Source organism: Ranitomeya imitator, chromosome 1 (genome assembly GCF_032444005.1).
Source record: "Ranitomeya imitator isolate aRanImi1 chromosome 1, aRanImi1.pri, whole genome shotgun sequence".
NCBI classification, from domain to species: domain Eukaryota; kingdom Metazoa; phylum Chordata; class Amphibia; order Anura; family Dendrobatidae; genus Ranitomeya; species Ranitomeya imitator.
This window is the reverse complement of record NC_091282.1, coordinates 109,300,641-109,314,842: the sequence shown is the minus strand read 5'-3', so window position 1 is coordinate 109,314,842 and position 14,202 is coordinate 109,300,641.

Genomic DNA, 14,202 nt, shown 5'->3' with positions numbered 1-14,202 from the left:
GAGCCCAGCTCGCCCTGTAGTCTGTGTGCAGCCATAGCCGGTTGGATTCAGCTCAGGGTTCGTTACTGGCTCATACCTTGAGAAAAATTTTCCTTTTTTTCAAATAGTGCAGCCTGTTTAAAATTTGAAAAAAAAAATTCCTATTAGTGTCTTTCCACTCGTATCCAGCTAAATAGTGGAAAAACACTATATAGGATAACCTAGAGGAGGGTTTTTTGGCCTTGCAGCGCCGTTTACGGCTGTCTGCACGGTCTCCGTGTGAGCCCAGCTCGCCCTGTAGTCTGTGTGCAGCCATAGCCGGTTGGATTCAGCTCAGGGTTCGTTACTGGCTCATACCTTGAGAAACATTTTCCTTTTTTTCAAATAGTGCAGCCTGTTTAAAATTTGAAAAAAAAAATTCCTATTAGTGTCTTTCCACTCGTATCCAGCTAAATAGTGGAAAAACACTATATAGGATAACCTAGAGGAGGGTTTTTTGGCCTTGCAGCGCCGTTTACGGCTGTCTGCACGGTCTCCGTGTGAGCCCAGCTCGCCCTGTAGTCTGTGTGCAGCCATAGCCGGTTGGATTCAGCTCAGGGTTCGTTACTGGCTCATACCTTGAGAAAAATTTTCCTTTTTTTCAAATAGTGCAGCCTGTTTAAAATTTGAAAAAAAAAATTCCTATTAGTGTCTTTCCACTCGTATCCAGCTAAATAGTGGAAAAACACTATATAGGATAACCTAGAGGAGGGTTTTTTGGCCTTGCAGCGCCGTTTACGGCTGTCTGCACGGTCTCCGTGTGAGCCCAGCTCGCCCTGTAGTCTGTGTGCAGCCATAGCCGGTTGGATTCAGCTCAGGGTGCGTTACTGCCTCATACCTTGAAAAACAATTTCCTTTTTTTCAAATAGTGCAGCCAGTTTAAAATTTGAAAAAAAAAATTCCTATTAGTGTCTTTCCACTTGTATCCAGCTAAATAGTGGAAAAACACTATATAGGATAACCTAGAGGAGGGTTTCTTGGCCTTGCAGCGCCGTTTACGGCTGTCTGCACGGTCTCCGTGTGATTTAAACTAGCTCTGTAGCCCGATCTGCACCAAAAAAAAGGTTAAGTTCACCAAACACAACTTACACTTGTGTAGGCCACATTTGAAAAATAATAAAGTTTAGTCCACAATTTACAACATTAGTGTTTCTTACACCTGTTAGGAGGAGCATTACAGGAATAAGCACACTAAGGCCTTAGTACTTTTCTGCTTATCTTTATCTGTCAACCAAGATGAAGAGGGCAGGGAGTAAGGCACGTGGGCGTGGGCGCGGAGCAGGGAGAGGAGCAGGGAGAGGACGTGGTGATTCTGTGCCTGCTGCGGGCGCCGGTGACTCGTCGTCACTCAGTTTCAGCAGGGAACAGTCCTTCATGCGCAGCTTTGTCGGAGAGCGCCGTGCACCGCTGCTGCGTGAAGACCAAATTGAAGCCGTTGTCGGGTGGATGGCAGCTAACGCCTCGGCATCGACTTCAGTTAGTGCCACATCCTCTCAGGCACAGAGCACTGGAGAGCAGCCATCTGTCTCTTCACCACCTGCCAAATTGGCCAGGCAGTCAGAGAGCCCAGGACAGGAGCCGTCTCTACTTCTGTTCTCTGAATCTCTTGGCTTGGAAACAGGGGGCCAGCCAAGCAGCATTGGAGAAATGGAAGAAGAGGCAGTGTGCAGTGATGCCCAAAAGCTTTATCTCTCTGACTCTGAAGAGGCAGGTGGGCCAGTGCCTCCGGTGACCACAGCGCAGTACGCATCTGATGATGAAACTCAGGTGCCGCTTTCTCGTGCGTACTGTGCTGCTGAGACTACCCAGGAGGAGCAGTTGGTGGCAGAGGGTAGTGGAGATGATGAGGTCCTTGACCCATCGTGGCGTGAGGAACAGGAAGGTGGTGGGAGCAGCTCAGAGGAAGAGCTTCCTCTTACGGGCCAAAGAGGGAGAGGGAGGGGGAAGACTGCGGAGCCTGTAGCCTCCACTTTGGCACCCGTTAGGAGCCTGTCTCTTTCCAAAGCCAAAAAGGGCGCTCCCAAGACTTGCAGTGCCTGGTCCTTTTTTGACACAGTTGCAGATGACATTTGTTTTGTCAAATGCAAGCTGTGTCATCATAAAGTAAAAAGAGGGAAAAATGTCAGCAACCTCAATACCACAAATATGTGGAAACATGTGCGGACCAGGCACGCGGTGGAGTTACAGAAACACACTGAAGATGTAGGCCAACCAACAGCGGCAGCTACCACCTCTTCAGCTCGTGTTGCCTCTTCCTCCAGCTCACGCACAGCTGGTTTGGCTTCCTCCCAGAGACCTTGTGTAATTCCACCCACAGCACCACCTTCCCAGTCATCCTCACACTCCCAGTCTACTCTACAGCCATCGGTAGTACAGGCATGGGAGAAAAGGCGGGCATTCTCGGCCAACCACCCCCGAGCACAGGCTCTGAATGCAGGCATTGCCAAACTGTTGTCCCTGGAAATGCTCTCGTTCAGGCTGGTGGAGACTGACAGCTTCCGTGACTTGATGGCATTGGCAGTCCCACAGTACAAGGTGCCCAGCCGCTTTTACTTCAGCAGGCAGGCTGTCCCTGCCCTGCACAGGCATGTTGAGGCAAACATAAAACATGCGCTACTGAACGCCGTCAGTAGCAAGGTCCACCTCACCACCGATGCGTGGACCAGTCAGCATGGACAGGGGCGATATGTTTCCCTCACTGCCCATTGGGTTAATGTTGTTGAGCCAGGTACAGATCGTGCGAGTGGCGCAGGACGTGTCCTGCCCACTCCAAGGATTGCAGGAATCCAGTCTGTACGCATCGACTCCTCCTCTTACACCAGTTCCTCTGATTCCTCTCTGCAGGATCCGTCACAGTCCACCCCCACATGGACCCGTGAACGTTTACCTATGACCGACATGAGCACAGCCGTGGCCAAACGTCAGCAGGCCGTCTTGAAACTAGTTTCATTGGGGCATCGAAGCCACACAGCGCAGGAGCTCTGGAATGCCATAAAGCAGGAGAGCGATGTGTGGTTACTGCCAGCGAATCTCCAGCCAGGCATGGTAGTGTGTGACAATGGCCGAAATCTGGTGGCAGCTTTGGCCCTTGGCAACCTCACTCACATCCCATGTCTGGCACATGTGCTCAATTTGGTTGTGCAGAGTTTTCTGAGGGACTATCCGGATCTTGATGCCCTGCTGCACAAGGTCCGCCTAGAGTGTGCTCACTTGCGGCGTTCCAGCTTGGCCAGATCCCGCATTGCTGCTCTGCAGCGCCGATTCCGCCTTCCGGAACACCGCATCATATGTGACCTACCTACCCGGTGGAATTCCACGTTACATATGTTGGAGCGGTTGTGTGAGCAGCAGCAAGCAGTTATGGAGTACCAGCTGCATCAGGCGCAAAGAAGTCGCAGTCAGCGCCGATCAGACTTCACAACCACAGAGTGGGCCACTATGAAGGACGTCTGCCAGGTTTTGCGTCCTTTTGATTATTCCACGCGGATGGCAAGTGCAGATGATGCACTAGTCAGCATGACTGTCCCCCTTATCTGCCTGCTTCAGCAAACTTTGCAAGGGTTAAGGGATGATGTGGTGGAAGAGGTGGAGGATGAGGAGTCACCTTTTCCATCAGCTTCTGGAGAGTCAGCGCCACGTGGTTCCTCACAAAGGGGTACGCAGGGGCCAATTTGTGAGGAGGATGAGGAGGAGTCAATGGAGGAGGAAGAGCTCCGTCCAGAGGAGGGAGCGACACAATTGTCCAGTGGTCAGTGTGTACAGCGAGGGTGGGGTGATGACGAGCGGGCAGAGATCATGTCTCAAGCAGGGGACAGCGTTTCTGGGCCGGTTGGCACTCTGCAGCACATGGTGGATTTCATGCTGCAGTGCCTGAGAAACGACCGCCGCATCGACCACATTCTCAACATGCCTGATTATTGGGTGTTCACCCTCCTCGATCCTCGCTACCGGGACAACGTCCAAAACCTCATCCCTGCGTTGACCCGGGAGCGTAAATTGCGGGAGTACCACGACACACTGGTGAATTCCATCATCTTCTCCTGTCCAACTGAGAGGAGTGCTGCTAGTGCTTTACAAAGCAGCTCAGTGCGTCGAGGCAGTGGGGGAGGCTCTGCCCAAAGAGGGAGCAGAAGCAGTGCCTCTGCCCAAGGCAAGCCCAGTATGGCACAACTCTGGCACACTTTTGTGTGCCCGCCCCAAATGTCTACACCATCACCGGCGGCTCCAGTCAGCAGGAGGCAACGGTTCCGTCAGATGGTGACAGACTACATGGCTTGCCCTCTTACTGTACTCCCAGACGGCTCTTCCCCGTTCAAGTTTTGGGTCTCTAAGCTGGATACATGGCCAGAGCTAAGCCAGTATGCATTGGAGGTGCTGGCTTGCCCTGCGGCTAGTGTCTTATCGGAACGTGTCTTTAGTGCCGCAGGTGGTGTACTAACAGACCGTCGCATGCGACTATCCTCCGATAACGTTGACCGGCTTACTTTCCTGAAAATGAACCAGGCCTGGATCTCGCAGGAATTTGCCACTCCTCTGCCTGATTAAGTAATTGGGTGTCATCCAGGTCTCCTGCTGTGTTCATCTTTCTACCACCTGAACTGCTATTCCTGGGCTCCAACACCGCCAGTTGCGGCTCAGAAGTGCAGGCTGCACAGTAAAAACATACGACCCAGTGTTATTGGGTTTCAGTAACGTCAGCTGATCCCCAGCTGTGTAGCCGGCAATGTGTCCTGCGACCGCCACGCTGGCACAACAACCTAAATGTAAGGGAACCTGTCCCCCCCCCCCCCCGTCGTTTGTTACTGAAAGAGCCATCTTGTGCAGCAGTAATGCTGCACAAGGAAAAGGTAGCTCTTTTTTTTTAGCTCTTTGCACACGCAGAACTTAACACTTATAAAATGTGTTCACTGATACCGTTATACCGTCCCGGAGCTGGGACTTTCCTTCGTAATGTGACGCAGCACAGCCGTCATTCCTACCCCCTTGGTGCCATGCGCTGCCTCCTCAGCGTTGTTTTAAGCTGTCACGGAGCCTGCGCTGTTCTGTTATCCCTTGGGCATGCCCTATTTGCGCTGCCTGTCTTCTGACATAATTTGGTGTCAGGCTGGCTGCGCCTGTGCGGCCGCGCTGCCCGAGATCCCGCCTCGCAGTGTCTTCTGATTGAGTCACACTGCGGGCCTGGGATCCATGGGCATGCGCAGTGCATATCTTCCCCTCGGGCTCTCGCTCATTTCCCTCCGCCTTCTTTAGACTGTGCGCCGTCAGCTGATCCCTAGCATGCCACGGCCGTGACACCGCACAGTCTGAAGAAGAGGGAAGGAGGGGAGTGAGAGTCGAGGTTATGCACTGTGCATGCCCATGGTTCCAAGGCCCGCAGTGGGATTACGTTAGATGAGACTGCGAGGTGGGATCTGGAGCAGCGTGGACGCACAGGCACTGACAGCCTGACACCAAATTATGTCAGAAGACAGGCAGCGCTAATTGGGCATGGCCAAGGGCTAACAGAACAGCGCAGGCTCCGTGGCAGCTTAAAACAACGCTGAGGAGGCAGCGCACGGCATCAAGGGGATAGGAATGACAGCTGTGCTGTGTCCCATTACGAAGGAAATTCGCACCTCCGGAACGGTTTAACGGTATAAAGGGACACATTTTTAGTGTTTACTTCGGTGTTTGCAAGGAGCATAATTAAAAGAGCAACCTTTTCCTTTTGCATCCTTAGTGCTGCACAACATGGCTCTTTCAGCTACAAACGTCTTGGGGGGGGGGGTTAAAGGTTTCCTTTCAACTTGCTCCAATCAGGCTTCGGCCTACACTCTGTTCCTCTGCTCCTCCTGCTGTCCCTGGGCTCTAACACCGCCAGTTGGTGCCTGGAAGTGCTGTGTGCACAGTCAACAGTCGCTCCTCTGTTATTGGGGTTCAGTAACGTCAGCTGATCCCCAGCTGTGTGTGCGGCAATACCTCCAATCTGCTCCTCCTGCTGTCCCTGGGCTCTAACACCGCCAGTTGGTGCCTGGAAGTGCTGTGTGCACAGTCAACAGTCGCTCCTCTGTTATTGGGGTTCAGTAACGTCAGCTGATCCCCAGCTGTGTATCCGGCAACGTGTCATGCGACCGCCACGCTGGCACAACTAAAATGTAAGGGGACCTGTCCCCCCCCCCCCCCTAGGCGTTTGTTACTGAAAGAGCCACCATGTGCAGCACTAATACTGCACAAGGGAAAGGTCGCTCTTGAAATTATGCTCCTTGCAAACGCTGAACTACACACTCATGTAATGTGTCCCCTCACACCGTCCAACCGTCCCGGAGGTGGGACTTTCCTTTGTAATGTGACACAGCACAGCCGTCATTGCTACCCCCTTGGCACCGTGCGCTGCCTCCTTAGCGTTGTTTGATTCCGTCATGGACCCTGCGCTGTTATGTTATCCCTTGGCCATGCACAGTTTGCGCTGCCCGTCCTCTGACATCATTTGTTGTCGTCCTGGCTGCGCCTGTGCGTCCACGCTGCCCGAAATCACACCTCGCAGTGTCGTCTAATGTGATCCCACAGTGGGCCTGGTATCCATGGCCATGCGCAGTGCATATACTAGCCTCTCACTCCCCTTCTTCACGCTTCTTCAGACTAGGCGGCGTCAGCTGATCCCTAATAGCATGCCACGGCCGTGACGCCGCACAGTCTGAAGAAGCAGGAAGGAGGTGAGTGAGAGGCGATGATATGCACTGCGCATGCCCATGGATCCCTGGCCCGCAGTGGGACTACATTAGATGACACTGCAAGGTTGGATCTCGGGCAGCTTGGACGCACAGGCACTGCCAGCCTGACACCTACATGATGTCAGAAGACGGGCACCGCTAACTGTGCATGGCCAAGGGATAACATTACAGTGCGGGCTCCGTGACAGAACCAAACAACGTTGAGGAGGTGGTGCCCGGCACCAAGGGGGTTGGAATGACGGCTGTGCTGTGTCACATTACAAAGGAAAGTCCCACTTCCGGGATGGTTTGACGGTGTGAGGGGACACATTATATGAGTGTGTACTTCAGCGTTTGCAAGGAGCATAATTTTCGGAGCCACCATTTTCCATGTGCAGTATTACTGCTGTACAAGATGGCTCTTTCAGCAACAAATGCCTGGGGGGGGGGGGTTAAAGGTTCCCTTTCAACTTGCTCCACTGCAGGCTTCGGCCTACACTCTGCTCCTCTTTGATTCCCTGGGTTTCAACACTGTCAGTTGCCACCTGGAAGTGTTGTCTACACAGAAAAAAACACTAGGTGATGTGTCAGTGGGGTTCAGCACCGCCAGCTGTTCCCCTGCTGTGTAGTCGGCAACGTGTCCAGCACAAGCCACGCTGGCACAACAGAACAAAAGCTGCCACCAGTGCAGGCTTCGGCCTACACTCTGCTCCTCTCCTCCTCCTGCTGACCCTGGGCTCAAACACCGCTAGTTTTTGCCCGGAAGTGCTAGCTGCACAGAGAAAAACACCAGCCAATGTGTTAGTGGGGTTCAGCAACGCCAGCTGTTCCCCTGCTGTGTAGCCGGCAACGTGACCTGCAAACGCCATGCAGGCACAGGAACTGAAATTAAAAGGGAACCTGGCCCCACCCCCCCAGGTGTTTCTATGTATAACAGCCACCTAGTACAGCAGTACTGCTGCATTTGTACAAGGTGGCTGACTTTTTCTCCTTGCCCACGTGGAACTCAACACGTACAAAATGTGTCTCATTGAGACCATTCCACTGTCCCTGAGGTGTGACTTTCCTTTGTAATGATACGCAGCACCCCCCTTGGTAGCGTTTCCCGTCTTTTGTCATCATGGTTAGCTGGCTGCGCCTGTGCATCCGCCCTGCTAGAAACAACGCCCCTCGTTGTCATATTTATTTTGTCAGCGAGGGTGTGGTTTATGGGCACGAGCAGTGCATATGTTCGCCTGTCTTAACTCATCTCCTTCCGCCTTCTTCAGACTGTGCGGCCTCCTGGCCGTGGTAGGCGATAAGGGATCAGCTGAGGCCGCCCAGTCTGGAGCAGGTGTAAGGACATGTGTAAGCGGCCAACCTATTTACTGCACAAGGCCACGAATCCCAGCCACGCAGTGTGATTTTTTGAAAACACACTGTGGGTCTGGGATTCATGTCCATCGCTAACCGCAACGGCCGACATGAAATGAGGTCAGAAGACAGGAAGCGCTCACAGCGCATGGCCAAGGGATCACAATAGCGCAGACTCCTGTACAGCAAATAAGAACGCTCAGGAATCTGCGCCCAGTACCTAGGTGCAAATTTTGACACCTGTGCTGCGTCTCGTTAAAAAGACAAGTCACGCCTCCACAACTGTTTGACAGTATAATGGTCTAAATAGTGTACGTGTTTTAGTCAGCGTGTGCAAGGAGCAAAACAAATAGAGCAACCTTTTACTTGTGCAGCATTAATGCTGCACAAGGTGTGGCTCTTGTACCTTGCAACACCTGAGGGGGGGTTAAAGGTAACCTTTGAAATTGGTTCAACTAGGCTTCGGCCTACACTCTGCTCCTCTACTCCTCCTGCTGACCCTGGGCTCAAACACCGCTAGTTTTTGCCCGGAAATGCTAGCTGCACAGAGAAAAACACCAGCCAATGTGTTAGTGGGGTTCAGCACCGCCAGCTGTTCCCCTGCTGTGTAGTCGGCAACGTGTCCAGCACAAGCCACGCTGGCACAACCGACCAAAAGCTGCCACCAGTGCAGGCTTCGGCCTACACTTTGCTCCTCTCCTCCTCCTGCTGACCCTGGGCTCAAACAACGCCAGTTTCTGCCCGGACATGCTAGCTGCACAGAGAAAAACACCAGCCAATGTGTTAGTGGGGTTCAGCACCGCCTGCTGTTCCCCCGCTGTGTAGCCGGCATCGTGTCCAGCACAAGCCACGCTGGCACAACCGACCAAAAGCTGCCACCAGTGCAGGCTTCGGCCTACACTTTGCTCCTCTCCTCCTCCTCCTGCTGACCCTGGGCTCTAACACCGCTAGTTTTTGCCCGGACATGCAATCTGCACAGAGAAAAACACCAGTCAATGTGTCAGTGGGGTTCAGCAACGCCAGCTGTTCCCCTGCTGTGTAGCTTGCAACGTGACCTGCAAACGCCACGCAGGCACATGAACTGAAATTGAAGGGAGCCTGCCCCCCACCCACAGGTGTTTCTATGTATATCAGCCACCTTGTACAGCAGTACTGCTGCATTTGTACGAGGTGGCTGACTGTTTCTCCTTGCCCACGTGGAACTCAACACGTACAAAATGTGTCTCATTAGAGACCATTACAATGTCCCTGAGGTGTGACTTTCCTTTGTAATGACACGCAGCACCACCCTTGTTAGCGCTGCCCGTCTTTTGACATCATTGGTTAGCTGGCTGCGCCTGTGCATCTCCCCTGCTCGAAACAACGGCCCTCGGTGTCTTATTTTTTTGGACAGCGAGGGTGTGATTGATGGGCATGTGCAGTGCATATGTTTGCCTGTGTTCACTCATCTCCTTCCGCCTTCTTCAGACTGGGTGTCCTCATGGCCGCGGCAGGCGATAAGGGATCAGATGAGGCCGCCCAGTCTGAAGCAGGTGTAAGGACATGTGTGAGCGGCAAACATATTTAGTGCACCAGGGCACGAATCCCAGCACCGCAGTGTGATTTTTTAAAAACACACTGTGGGTCTGGGATTCATGTCCATCGCTAACCGCAACGGCCGACATGAAATGAGGTCAGAAGACAGGAAGCGCTCACAGCGCATGGCCAAGGGATCACAATAGCGCAGACTCCTGTACAGCAAATAAGAACGCTCAGGAATCTGCGCCCAGTACCTAGGTGCAAATTTTGACACCTGTGCTGCGTCTCGTTAAAAAGACAAGTCACGCCTCCACAACTGTTTGACAGTATAATGGGCTAAATAGTGTACGTGTTTTAGTCAGCGTGTGCAAGGAGCAAAACAAATAGAGCAACCTTTTACTTGTGCAGCATTAATGCTGCACAAGGTGTGGCTCTTGTACCTTGCAACACCTGAGGGGGGGGTTAAAGGTAACCTTTGAAATTGGTTCAACTAGGCTTCGGCCTACACTCTGCTCCTCTACTCCTCCTGCTGACCCTGGGCTCAAACACCGCTAGTTTTTGCCCGGAAATGCTAGCTGCACAGAGAAAAACACCAGCCAATGTGTTAGTGGGGTTCAGCACCGCCAGCTGTTCCCCTGCTGTGTAGCCGGCATCGTGTCCAGCACAAGCCACGCTGGCACAACCGACCAAAAGCTGCCACCAGTGCAGGCTTCGGCCTACACTTTGCTCCTCTCCTCCTCCTCCTGCTGACCCTGGGCTCTAACACCGCTAGTTTTTGCCCGGACATGCAATCTGCACAGAGAAAAACACCAGTCAATGTGTCAGTGGGGTTCAGCAACGCCAGCTGTTCCCCTGCTGTGTAGCTTGCAACGTGACCTGCAAACGCCACGCAGGCACATGAACTGAAATTGAAGGGAGCCTGCCCCCCACCCACAGGTGTTTCTATGTATATCAGCCACCTTGTACAGCAGTACTGCTGCATTTGTACGAGGTGGCTGACTGTTTCTCCTTGCCCACGTGGAACTCAACACGTACAAAATGTGTCTCATTAGAGACCATTACAATGTCCCTGAGGTGTGACTTTCCTTTGTAATGACACGCAGCACCACCCTTGTTAGCGCTGCCCGTCTTTTGACATCATTGGTTAGCTGGCTGCGCCTGTGCATCTCCCCTGCTCGAAACAACGGCCCTCGGTGTCTTATTTTTTTGGACAGCGAGGGTGTGATTGATGGGCATGTGCAGTGCATATGTTTGCCTGTGTTCACTCATCTCCTTCCGCCTTCTTCAGACTGGGTGTCCTCATGGCCGCGGCAGGCGATAAGGATCAGATGAGGCCGCCCAGTCTGAAGCAGGTGTAAGGACATGTGTGAGCGGCAAACATATTTAGTGCACCAGGGCACGAATCCCAGCACCGCAGTGTGATTTTTTAAAAACACACTGTGGGTCTGGGATTCATGTCCATCGCTAACCGCAACGGCCGACATGAAATGAGGTCAGAAGACAGGAAGCGCTCACAGCGCATGGCCAAGGGATCACAATAGCGCAGACTCCTGTACAGCAAATAAGAACGCTCAGGAATCTGCGCCCAGTACCTAGGTGCAAATTTTGACACCTGTGCTGCGTCTCGTTAAAAGACAAGTCACGCCTCCACAACTGTTTGACAGTATAATGGGCTAAATAGTGTACGTGTTTTAGTCAGCGTGTGCAAGGAGCAAAACAAATAGAGCAACCTTTTACTTGTGCAGCATTAATGCTGCACAAGGTGTGGCTCTTGTACCTTGCAACACCTGAGGGGGGGGTTAAAGGTAACCTTTGAAATTGGTTCAACTAGGCTTCGGCCTACACTCTGCTCCTCTACTCCTCCTGCTGACCCTGGGCTCAAACACCGCTAGTTTTTGCCCGGAAATGCTAGCTGCACAGAGAAAAACACCAGCCAATGTGTTAGTGGGGTTCAGCACCGCCAGCTGTTCCCCTGCTGTGTAGTCGGCAACGTGTCCAGCACAAGCCACGCTGGCACAACCGACCAAAAGCTGCCACCAGTGCAGGCTTCGGCCTACACTTTGCTCCTCTCCTCCTCCTGCTGACCCTGGGCTCAAACAACGCCAGTTTCTGCCCGGACATGCTAGCTGCACAGAGAAAAACACCAGCCAATGTGTTAGTGGGGTTCAGCAACGCCAGCTGTTCCCCTGCTGTGTAGCTTGCAACGTGACCTGCAAACGCCACGCAGGCACATGAACTGAAATTGAAGGGAGCCTGCCCCCCACCCACAGGTGTTTCTATGTATATCAGCCACCTTGTACAGCAGTACTGCTGCATTTGTACGAGGTGGCTGACTTTTTCTCCTTGCCCACGTGGAACTCAACACGTACAAAATGTGTCTCATTAGAGACCATTACAATGTCCCTGAGGTGTGACTTTCCTTTGTAATGACACGCAGCACCCCCATTGTTAGCGCTGCCCGTCTCCTGACATCATTGGTTGGCTGGCTGTGCCTGTGCGTCCCCCCTGCCCGACACAACGCCCCCCGTTGTCTCATATATTTTGACTGCGAGGGTGTGATTGATGGGCACGAGCAGTGCATATGTTCCCCTGTTTTCACTCCCCTCCTTCCGCCTTCTTCTGACTGTGCGGCCTCATGGCCGCGGCATGCGATAAGGGATCAGCTGAGGCCGCCCAGTCTGAAGCAGGTGTAAGGACATGTGTGAGCGGCGATCATATTTACTGCACAAGGCCACGAATCCCAGCACCGCAGTGTGACTTTAGGAAAAGCCACTGTGGGTCTGGATTTATGGCCATCGTTAACCGCACCGGCCAACATGAAATGAGGTCATGAGACGGCCTGCACTAACAGGGTATTGCCAAGGGATAACACAAGAGCGCAGACTCCTGTACAGCAAATAACAACGCTCAGGAATCTGCGCCCAGTACCTAGGTGCAAATTTTGACACCTGTGCTGCGTCTCGTTAAAAAGACAAGTCACGCCTCCACAACTGTTTGACAGTATAATGGGCTAAATAGTGTACGTGTTTAATTCAGCGTGTGCAAGGAGCAAAATTAAATAGAGCAACCTTTGACTTGTGCATCATTAATGCTGTTCAAGGTGTGGCTCTTGTACCTTGCAACACCTGAGGGGGGGGTTAAAGGTAACCTTTGAAATTGGTTCAACTAGGCTTCGGCCTACACTCTGCTCCTCTACTCCTCCTGCTGACCCTGGGCTCAAACAACGCCAGTTTCTGCCCGGAAATGCTAGCTGCACAGAGAAAAACACCAGCCAATGTGTTAGTGGGGTTCAGCACCGCCAGCTGTTCCCCTGCTGTGTAGTCGGCAACGTGTCCAGCACAAGCCACGCTGGCACAACAGAACAAAAGCTGCCACCAGTGCAGGCTGCGGCCTACACTTTGCTCCTCTCCTCCTCCTCCTGCTGACCCTGGGCTCTAACACCGCTAGTTTTTGCCCGGACATGCAATCTGCACAGAGAAAAACACCAGTCAATGTGTCAGTGGGGTTCAGCAACGCCAGCTGTTCCCCTGCTGTGTAGCTTGCAACGTGACCTGCAAACGCCACGCAGGCACATGAACTGAAATTGAAGGGAGCCTGCCCCCCACCCACAGGTGTTTCTATGTATAACAGCCACCTTGTACAGCAGTACTGCTGCATTTGTACAAGGTGGCTGACTTTTTCTCCTTGCACACGTGGAACTCAACAAGTACAAAATGTGTCTCATTACAGACCATTACAATGTCCCTGAGGTGTGACTTTCCTTTTTAATGACACGCAGCACCCCCATTGTTAGCGCTGCCGTCTCCTGACATCATTGGTTGGCTGGCTGTGCCTGTGCGTCCCCCCTGCCCGACACAACGCCCCCCGTTGTCTCATATATTTTGACTGCGAGGGTGTGATTGATGGCACGAGCAGTGCATATGTTCCCCTGTTTTCACTCCCCTCCTTCCGCCTTCTTCTGACTGTGCGGCCTCATGGCCGCGGCATGCGATAAGGGATCAGCTGAGGCCGCCCAGTCTGAAGCAGGTGTAAGGACATGTGTGAGCGGCGAACATATTTACTGCACAAGGCCACGAATCCCAGCACCGCAGTGTGACTTTAGGAAAAGCCACTATGGGTCTGGGATTTATGGCCATCGTTAACCGCACCGGCCAACATGAAATGAGGTCATGAGACGGCCTGCACTAACAGGGTATTGCCAAGGGATAACACAATAGCGCAGACTCCTGTACAGCAAATAACAACGCTCAGGAATCTGCGCCCAGTACCTAGGTGCAAATTTTGACACCTGTGCTGCGTCTCGTTAAAAAGACAAGTCACGCCTCCACAACTGTTTGACAGTATAATGGGCTAAATAGTGTACGTGTTTAATTCAGCGTGTGCAAGGAGCAAAATTAAATAGAGCAACCTTTGACTTGTGCATCATTAATGCTGTTCAAGGTGTGGCTCTTGTACCTTGCAACACCTGAGGGGGGGGGTTAAAGGTAACCTTTGAAATTGGTTCAACTAGGCTTCGGCCTACACTCTGCTCCTCTACTCCTCCTGCTGACCCTGGGCTCAAACACCGCTAGTTTTTGCCCGGAAATGCTAGCTGCACAGAGAAAAACACCAGCCAATGTGTTAG